The 9,382-nt window shown below is 30.1% G+C and overlaps 1 long non-coding RNA gene across 1 annotated transcript; it reads left to right on the forward strand.

Moving 5' to 3' along the window:
* Positions 1 to 1,716: 1,716 nt before the first annotated feature.
* On the forward strand, positions 1,717 to 2,937 carry LOC105950303 (uncharacterized). The gene is made up of 2 exons (XR_001172175.2): positions 1,717 to 2,166; positions 2,559 to 2,937. It is a non-coding gene; the product is annotated as an uncharacterized LOC105950303 (long non-coding RNA).
* Positions 2,938 to 9,382: the final 6,445 nt, after the last annotated feature.

Raw genomic sequence — 9,382 nt, forward strand, 5'->3', positions numbered from 1 at the left:
ATCACGAAGACTTTCACTGCATATATACTGAAGCAGATATTCAAATTCGAATGGTGCCAATAGTCCAAGACCTGCTGCGAGCCACAAAGATATGTCGAAGTGGATAGGTAATCTTTGTGCAATTCAAGTCTTGGCCCATTTTTTTGCAGGCTTGAATACATTGGTGGGCCGGCTCAATCGAGAAAACAATTGGTCCAAGCAATATTAAGTTTGTTTTTTTTCCCTTTTTTTAATAGAACAAATGAATTTATTAATCAAACGAAAGGTAAGTGACTCATTCATCAAGTGAGAAGACGCATCGTCTGTGAACAAGTCTCGTGGGGGCATTTGTAGATAAATGAATTTTATCCAAAAGAAAGGGACAATTGTGCAATTACGGGACAAGGAATTCTATTTAAATTTTATGGCATATGGCAATTTCGTTATTAAACATTTGAATACAAATCAAATCAAGATTATATGCTGTATATATATCTATATTTCAATATCAATTACATATTTTCTATTTTAAATCTAGGGATTTAATTAAATTAATTCCTAAATTGAATAGATAATTGATTTTAAATATATATTTGCCAGTAGAATTATTTATTCTCTACTAAATTATAAGAGATAAATATCAATTAATTATTGGCCAATTGAATTGTTTCTTATCTTCCAAGTTACAAGAGATAAATTTCAATTTAAATCAGGCCAATCAAATCGCGCCACGTCATCAAGAAGGCCCATCAAGGACTCTTGTTCTACCACTATAAATAGGGACCCTCCCTTCACAATTCAAAACACAACTGAAGGAGCAGAAACCGTAGGAGCAAAATTCTCTCTACAATTCAAGAAGCAAGGAAGAAGAATTCGTAGGAGGTAAGATCCTCTCTCTATATTCAAAGTGTTAATTCGAGGTGTTCTTGAGCAAATTCAAGGCATTCTTCATCAAATCCAGCGTTCGATCCGAGATAACGATGCCAAACCTTCGGATTAACGTTAATCAATTCAAGTCAAGATTATTGGAAGATTGAAGGCCAAATCCATCAAGAATTTCAAGATCTTCAAGTCAAATTTAGTCAAAGTTTTAACGTTTGATCCAAGATTCAAGTCGCAAGACCCTTGGAAAACGTTATTCAAATCCAAAATCTAATCCGGAGAAGATCAAGTCAACGACCCGACTCCGAAAATTCAAGTCAACTATATAGTATTCTAGAGAGAAGAATCAAAGGATTAAAATAGAGATTGTAACCCACAATTTGTTTCTTTTAATTCAATAAAATTATCTTTGTTTAATTTTTCTTGTTTGTTTATATCGCAGATAATAATTTATTGTTACAGATGTGAAGGCCAATAATTTGTGTAATGCCTTTAAACGACGTCGCCTGACAGAACATGGCTAGTTGCTGATGTCAAACGACGTAACTCACCGACCAAGGGACCCACGGAGATTGGGAATTACAGCAAAAAGAAATAGAAAAATAAATACGGCCAAGGCAAAAAAAATGGCATAAATCAATTAGACGACGTCGTTTATAATAAAAAGGTTGGAAAAGAAAAAGAAAAATAAATTGGAGAGTGAGTAACCGGCCGCACCGCTCTTATACAGTATTAATTAATGGGATTATTAGACAAACCCCTCTTATTAGACAAGTCCAATTAAGATGGGTCCAAAAAAAATTCATCTTATTGAAATAAATCAAAAATATTTTTATTTAGACATAAATAATACAAATTTCCTAAAATATCCTTTCTCAGTTTATTTTACCCTAGTAACCACCGTTTCTTTTTTCTCAATTTATTTTCTCTCTTACCATGCTCCCATGTCTCTCTCATCACCGCCGCCCCTGCCCCACCTTCTTTCTTTTCTATCTCCCTTCTCTACACAACCAACGCCTCCATGTCTCTTTCTCTCATCATTGTGCCGCTGCCCCGCCCATCAAGCTGATTAGGAATGATTCGCGGATCTAAATCCAACTCAAGGACGATCTTCCAAATCTGACTTGAGGTCGCCGTCGTAGCCGATAATTTTTTTTGCCGTGCATACAGGTGACGCAGGCGACATCTTATTCGGCAAAAGATTCGCCATCTTCAGAAAAAGTCATCGGCGAAAGAAATCGAGGCAGGATCGGCGGCGAAAAAATCAGAGGTTGAATCGGTTGTCGGACAAACTGGGAAACGATGGTAAGTGGTCGTTGCCTTTTTTCATTTTTTTGTGTTTCTGATCTTTCGTGAATCGTCCTTTTGGGTGAGGAATTTTGGAACAATTTTTTAACAATTTTGACTGTTAATTAAACAATTTTGGAAGTGATAATAAATATTGAAATGCAAAATTAGACTGCAATGAACGCATAGGAAAAAATGCAAGGTTATTTGTTCTCGTAAAAGGTGTTTTATTTCAATATTTTTTGCAACATCAAACGTTGCAAACGAAACCCTTCCCAATTTTTTTGTCAATTCAATTTGTTTTTGGCAAACTTTTATTTTGTTTTTCTAATTTCTAGAGCTCATGTGATTATAAGTTGGATTGGGATAAACTTGTGTTGTGGTGATTGAATGGTTGACCCATTGTTTAGGCCAGCAAAGGTGAATGCAGTTTGTTGAGCGTCCAAAATGATATCAACGGGAGACATGCTTTGGGTTTCATTGGAGATAAGATGGTGTCCTTTATACTGATTTTACAGTTTTCTTTTTCACTGAAATTTGATGTTTCCTTCTTAGAATTTATAGTGGTTTCCGATAAAAGTAGGTGCCTTTGTTGTTTTTGGTAAATGTTTAGTCGTTTTATTTTTTTTGTCAGATACGTTAATAGTGAATTATGTTTATTTAGTAGTGGATTTGCGTTAATTTAATAGTAGATTTACAATTTTTTTATTAGTGGTTTACGTCGGAATATTTTTTTTTTGTAGTGGGTGATGTTAATGGTATAGTGGATTCCGATAAGTTTGTAGTGGGGATTAAGTTAATTTTATATTTCGATTAAATTAATTTCATAGTGAATTTCGATAAATATATAGCGGATTTCGATAAATTTATAGTGACATTCGATAAATTTATAGTGGATTTTGATAAATATATAGCAGATTTCGATAAATATATAGCGGATTTCGATAAATATGTAGTGAATTTCGATAAATATGTAGTGGATTTTGACAAATTTCTAGTGGATTTCGAGAAATTTATTTGGATTTCCAAAAATTTATAGTAAATTTCGATAAATATATAGTGGATTTCGATAAATATGTAGTGGGTTTCAATTTGATGATCTTGTAGAAAAATAAAAAGAAAAAATAAATAAAAAACTGTAAAAAACAAAAAAAAAATAGTTTTTTTTACTCGAAATTTATAAAAAATGAAAAAAAGATAATTTAATAAAATATTTTATTTCCAAAAAAAAATGAAAAGAAATAAAAAAAACCAATTTTTAAAAAAATAAAATTAGAAAACCGAAAATAAATATAAAACCAACTTTTTATAATAAAAAAAGAAATATATAAATAAGAAAATAAAATTTAAAATAAAAAGTAATAAAAATAAAACAGAGTTAAAAATATATATATATATATATATATATATATATATATATATATATATATATATATATATATATATATATATATATATATATATATATATATATATATATATATATAAAGATAAAGAAATCCAAAAGATACAAAGTTGGGATAATTAAAGTAATTTACGCCGAATGAGTTTAGTTAGGGTATTTTGGGTAATTTGAGTCCATTGGACTCATGTCAAAAATATAATTAAAATTTGAATTTATTAAGAAGTCAAAATGCAATGGGGGTGTTTAACAAATATGGGCGAATTGCAAAAAGTCCCATCACATGGGATTTAAATGCATTTTGGTCCACAAAAAAAAAACAGTCTCTCAATTAAACCCATCATCATGTCTTAAGTCTAAAATATCCTACATAATACAATTCTTATCAATTCCACCCAATATGCTCTAACTTCCTTAATATTATACATTGAACCCGGATTTAAACAAATATAGCACATTAACCCCCAATTTGTTTTTTTTTTTCAGAAAATAATTTTTTTTCTAAATTTTTTTTTCCGGCCAGATTCCGGCATTGACTTTTTTTTTTTTTGAATTTATTTTTTCTTAGAAAAAAATATTTTAATTAATATTACTGTCTTGGCTACTAAATTACTCTCTCAGACAGTAATATTACTGTTTGGGACAGTCATATTATGAATATTATTTTCCCGAATAGTAATAGTATTAATATTATTGTCAAAGACAGTTAAATTACTGTTGTAGGCAGTAATTTAGCAACCAAGGCAGTAATATTAATTAAAATATTTTTTTTAAGAAAATAAATTTAAAAAAAAAAAGTCAATTAACAGTTAAATTACTGTCTCCGACAGTTAAATAACTGCTGGAGACAGTAATTTAACAACAAATACAGTAATATTAATTAAAAATCTTTTTTGAAGAATAAAAAAGTCAATTAACAGTTAAATTTGTCTCCGAGAGTTAAATAACTGCTGGAGACAGTAATTTAGCAACGAATACAGTAATATTAATTAAAAATATTTTTTTAAAGATTAACAAAGTTAATTAACAGTTAAACTACTGTCTCCGACAGTTAAATAACTGCTGGAGACAGTAATTTAGCAACGAATACAATAATATTAATTAAAATATTTTTGAAGAAAAAAAAAGTCAATTAACAATTAAATTACTCTCTCCGACAGTTAAATAACTGCCAGAGACAGTAATTTAGCAGCCAAGACAGTAATATTAATTAAAATATATTTTTTAAGAAAAAACAAAATTATATAAAAAAAAAGTCAATGCCGGAGACCCGGTGGTCAACAGTTGACTGGCCGGAAAAAATTTCAGAAAAAAAAAAAAGTTTTTCAAAAAAAAAAAAAAAGTCAACGCCGGTCAACGGCGGTAACCGGCGGTCTTCGGTGGTGGAGGGTCAAAATTGAGGTCAAAATTAAAATTATGGTTAAAATTGGTTAATTTATGAAATTGAGCTACATTGGGGTGTAAATCATAAAATTGCAGTTGCATTGGATTTCAATGAATTGGGGGTAATTTTGGTATATATAAAAGGATTTTCCTTATTGCAAATAAGTTTGAATTGGCTGAATTTATTTCAAAGACAAAAAAGTTGGATTTGTCTCTTTTAATTAAGTGCCCTTGTCGTGGGCCTATTTGCCATAAGTCCTTAACCAAGCATGTTTATTATTCTAGATTTATGGGCTATATCTCTTTCACCAATAAACTCATCCCTTTAATATTTATTATAAATAAAGGAAACATTCATGTATATCCCAATATTACCCTCAACTATTTATACTCAATTCCTAATTGTAACCCCAGTTTATGAATATTGTCCACAAAAATTCAATTTTCACTTTTTTTTTGAAGCATAATTTAATATGCTCCAATGTCATCCTTAACTTAATTTAATCTCAATTTGACCCCAAATTTCACAAATTATTCAATTTTGACCCAATATTTTTTTTTCAAAAACATTTTTTTTGCCGCCAGATTCAGGTGTTGACCGGTGGTCAACCCCGGTCTACGGCGTTGACTTTTTTTTTTGCTTTTTTCTAATAATAATAATAATAATAATAATAATAATAATAATAATAATAATAATAATAATAATAATAATAATAATAATACTAAGAATAATAATAATAATAATAGTAATAATAGTAATAGTAATAGTAATAGTAATAGTAATAATAGTAATAGTAATAGTAATAGTAATAGTAATAATAATAATAGTAATAGTAATAGTAATAGTAATAGTAATAATAATAACAATAGTAATAATAATAACAATAATAATAATAATAACAATAACAACAATAATAATAATAATAATAATAATAATAATAATAATAATAATAATAATAATAATAATAATAATAATAATAATAATAATAATAATAATAATAATTATTATTATTATAATTATAATAATAATAATAATATTATAATTATTATTCTTAAAAAAAATAATAAAAAAAGAGATAAAGACACGGGTGATGGGTCATGGGGTGATGGGTCATGGATGGTAGTGTGTAAAGTGGAGGGACATAAATGGGAAAATGGGTGGCTAAAATATAGAGTGGGTTTTTTCTCAAATGGTTTAAAATAGTTTGGATCTTTCCCTATTAAAAGAAGTATTTAGGGGGTATATCAAAGAGCCCCTAATATATATATATGCACCGCACAATGTGAGTTGACTGTTGCCCATGTTTGAAATGCGTAGTAAAACAACTTAATTAAAAAATGAGATGATACCTTCGGATTTTAAAAATTGTTTAATTTGAAAAGAAAATTTAAGAAAATAACATAGCAATTAGGGGTGAAAGTCGATGGATTGAATCGAAATTAGCCTTTTCGAAAAATTTCTAAAAAAAATCGGAAGTACAAAATCAATTCCAATTCCATGTCTCATTCGAAATCTAAAAATTCATTCAAATTCCAAAAGGCCAAAAAAGTTTTGAAATTTTAGGAATCACATAATTTTTAAAATTTAGCGGAAATTTACTAAAATTTTCATAATTTTTCATAACTAAGAATATTCACGTCGATAAAAGTAAAATTAATAACTACTAAATTTCAGTTTAAAAAAAAAATACATCACAATATTGAATAAAACTCTTTACAACAATTCAATACGTCAAAATCCTAAAACAAAACTTAACTCAAATTATTGTTTCGGGGAAAAAAAAACTTAAAACAAGTATTATATAAATATATAGGTGTATTTTTCGGGAAAACCCCGGAATTTTTTGGAATTTTGGAGGTGGGGCCCGGCAGAAGCATGCTGGAGGGTAAAATTAGCAATAACCAATAGGGGTGAACAAAAAAATCGAAAAACCGAAAAACCGTGCCGTTCAAACCGTACCGAATAGCAAACCGCATGTACGTTTTTTTTTTTGAAATACCGAACTATTCGGTTCGGGCCAAAGTACAAGGGGAAGGTGGAATTTACCTTTTAAAATACGATGGATAAAAGTTCCAACTAGTTAATTTATAGGACTAAAAAACTCATTTTGTCGGTTTAAGTATTTACTGACCTTTTCTTTCCCATTTATTTGTTAGGATAGTAGACTAAAAGTCTCGCTTTTAGCTACATAATTTTATAAAATAGTATATTATTATTTTATGAGAATCTGCACTAGGGTATTCAATGCATTTAATTGATTGTTTGTCAATTAATTAAAAGCATAAGTCTAATATTCTAATAGTATTCGAAATGGTGTGCTACGGCGCACATAAAGATCATTTTGAAAGTTCGTTTAGAATATAAAGATAAACGTTCACAATCTAGATGAAAATTGACTAACCATTGGTAAAAGATTGTAGCACAATATTTAAGTGATAGATCTTGATCACAGTAAACAGATAATAACTTTTATAGTTATTGTTTTGACTTATTGTGCTAGCACACCCGGCATGTGTTGAACCGGACAAAGTGAAATAATTGTTTCATCACTGTTCATAAATGAAACTATATTATTTCTAGCTGACAGTAAATTACTTACTCTCTTAATCCCTAGATAATTAATGTACATATTTAATTGATGATCTCTACTTTGATGTCACAATGGGAGAGATTCCTATATTGGGTCAAATGGCCCCCGGTGCGTTGGGTAGAGACATTAAGAATTAATAGGTAGAAATTAATTATCAAAAGTAATCCACATCTCTGAAATATGGGATTGATAATAACCCTTGATTAGCTTATAAGATTTGTTTATGTCAAGTCTTGGCCAGGTGGATTTCGTATCCGACATACTAACATAAGTTAAGCGGGTAAAACTCATGAAAAGAAACCATTTAATTTATTTAGCAGTGAATAAATTATTTGGTGGTTATAAGATATCTTAATGTGGGGAAAATCTAAGTAATGATCGACCGGAGCTCGAATGTAATATTTGAGAATAAAAACGGGAGTTCAATAATTATTTGGTAGTGGAAAATAAATAATTATTTAATGATTAATTAAATGAATTCTTTTAAGAGTTTGAATTTAATTAATTATTAGTTGCCCGATTTATACTTTCACCTATAGTCCCTATTGTAGCCCAATGGATTTTCTAATTAATCGAGAAAATAAAAGTTCAACCAATATTATATATTGGAATTAATATAGCCGAAATTTAAGTCCCCATTGAACTGCAATTTTCGACTATTTAGAGTTATAGAAGGAGTGGGATTTGTTCCCATGTAATCCTCTCTATGCGTGACTCTAATTCCTTGTGCTATATATAATAGAGATTAGGTTGATGAGAGAGAATGATTCTACACGCCTATTAACGTTGGAGAAGAAAATATTTTTCTCTTCTTCGTTTCTCTCTAAGTTTCTCGATTATAGATTTAGATTTATTCAAGTACAAGTCCACCCTTGTAGAATAATGATTAATCCAGGATATACAATAGAAGGTTATAGGTTTTTAGAGCAAACTATAATTCCCGAATTTTCTGAGCAGTCCTCCGAAGAAAATCACCATAAATCAACCGTTAATCGGATAGACTCGAAATTTATACAGTAGCGTCCCAACCTAGCGTCCCAACCCTTAGATCTACAATCCATCTGAAGGATTTCTCGACCGGATCAACGGTCGCGGAGATATCGGTGAAGGAAGAGGACTGAAAATTTCTGGGCATCAGCTTTTACGAAGATTGAAGGCTTGACGTGGATCCTCGTTCGTGCGCCGAAGATAGAAACGAATCTGCTCGCGAAAACTGTAAGTTGCTAGATTAGATTTATTCCGCTTTAAACGAATTTAATCAAAGCATGTTAATAAAATTAAAACCGGCTAATCTAGAACCTCTTCTGAATTTTCATTGAATCTTGGGCTTCACATCCCAACAATTCGTATGAGAGCTTCTTTGATTAATTCGTTTGAGGGTCACATGTTGTCCAAAATTGCATGAAACGGAAAATTCATATGTTGCATGTAGCGTTTTGTTTCTGACTTTGTTTTGCAGAATAGAAAATCCGCTATTATGGTTATGAATATTTTATTTATGTTTTATGTGAATGGATCCCACTGCCTCGTGAGTGGTTACTTGTCGGTTTTAATTTCCATCACGAGATATTGATGGAAGATCGTGTGCCTACGATATTTTATTTTCTTGTAATTTTTCTAGAGAAGTTTTAGATAGAAATTATATAGATAGAATAGAGCAGATTTTGTTCTCTGAATTGTTTGCGCGACTGTGCCGTTTCTGTTATCACGACCTTGTCCACCATCGGATCGAGCTGAATTTGTGTCTGGAGGTTTCTAACTCCTCGGCGTAAATTTGGACTGCTCGGATCGTGAATCGGAGTTACCCAGATAGAGATATACATTTCAGAATAAGGCTGAAAATTCCAGGACATCACCA

The sequence above is a fragment of the Erythranthe guttata genome, chromosome 12 (assembly GCF_056151865.1).
Source record: "Erythranthe guttata isolate IM_541 chromosome 12, IM_541, whole genome shotgun sequence".
NCBI lineage: Eukaryota > Viridiplantae > Streptophyta > Magnoliopsida > Lamiales > Phrymaceae > Erythranthe > Erythranthe guttata.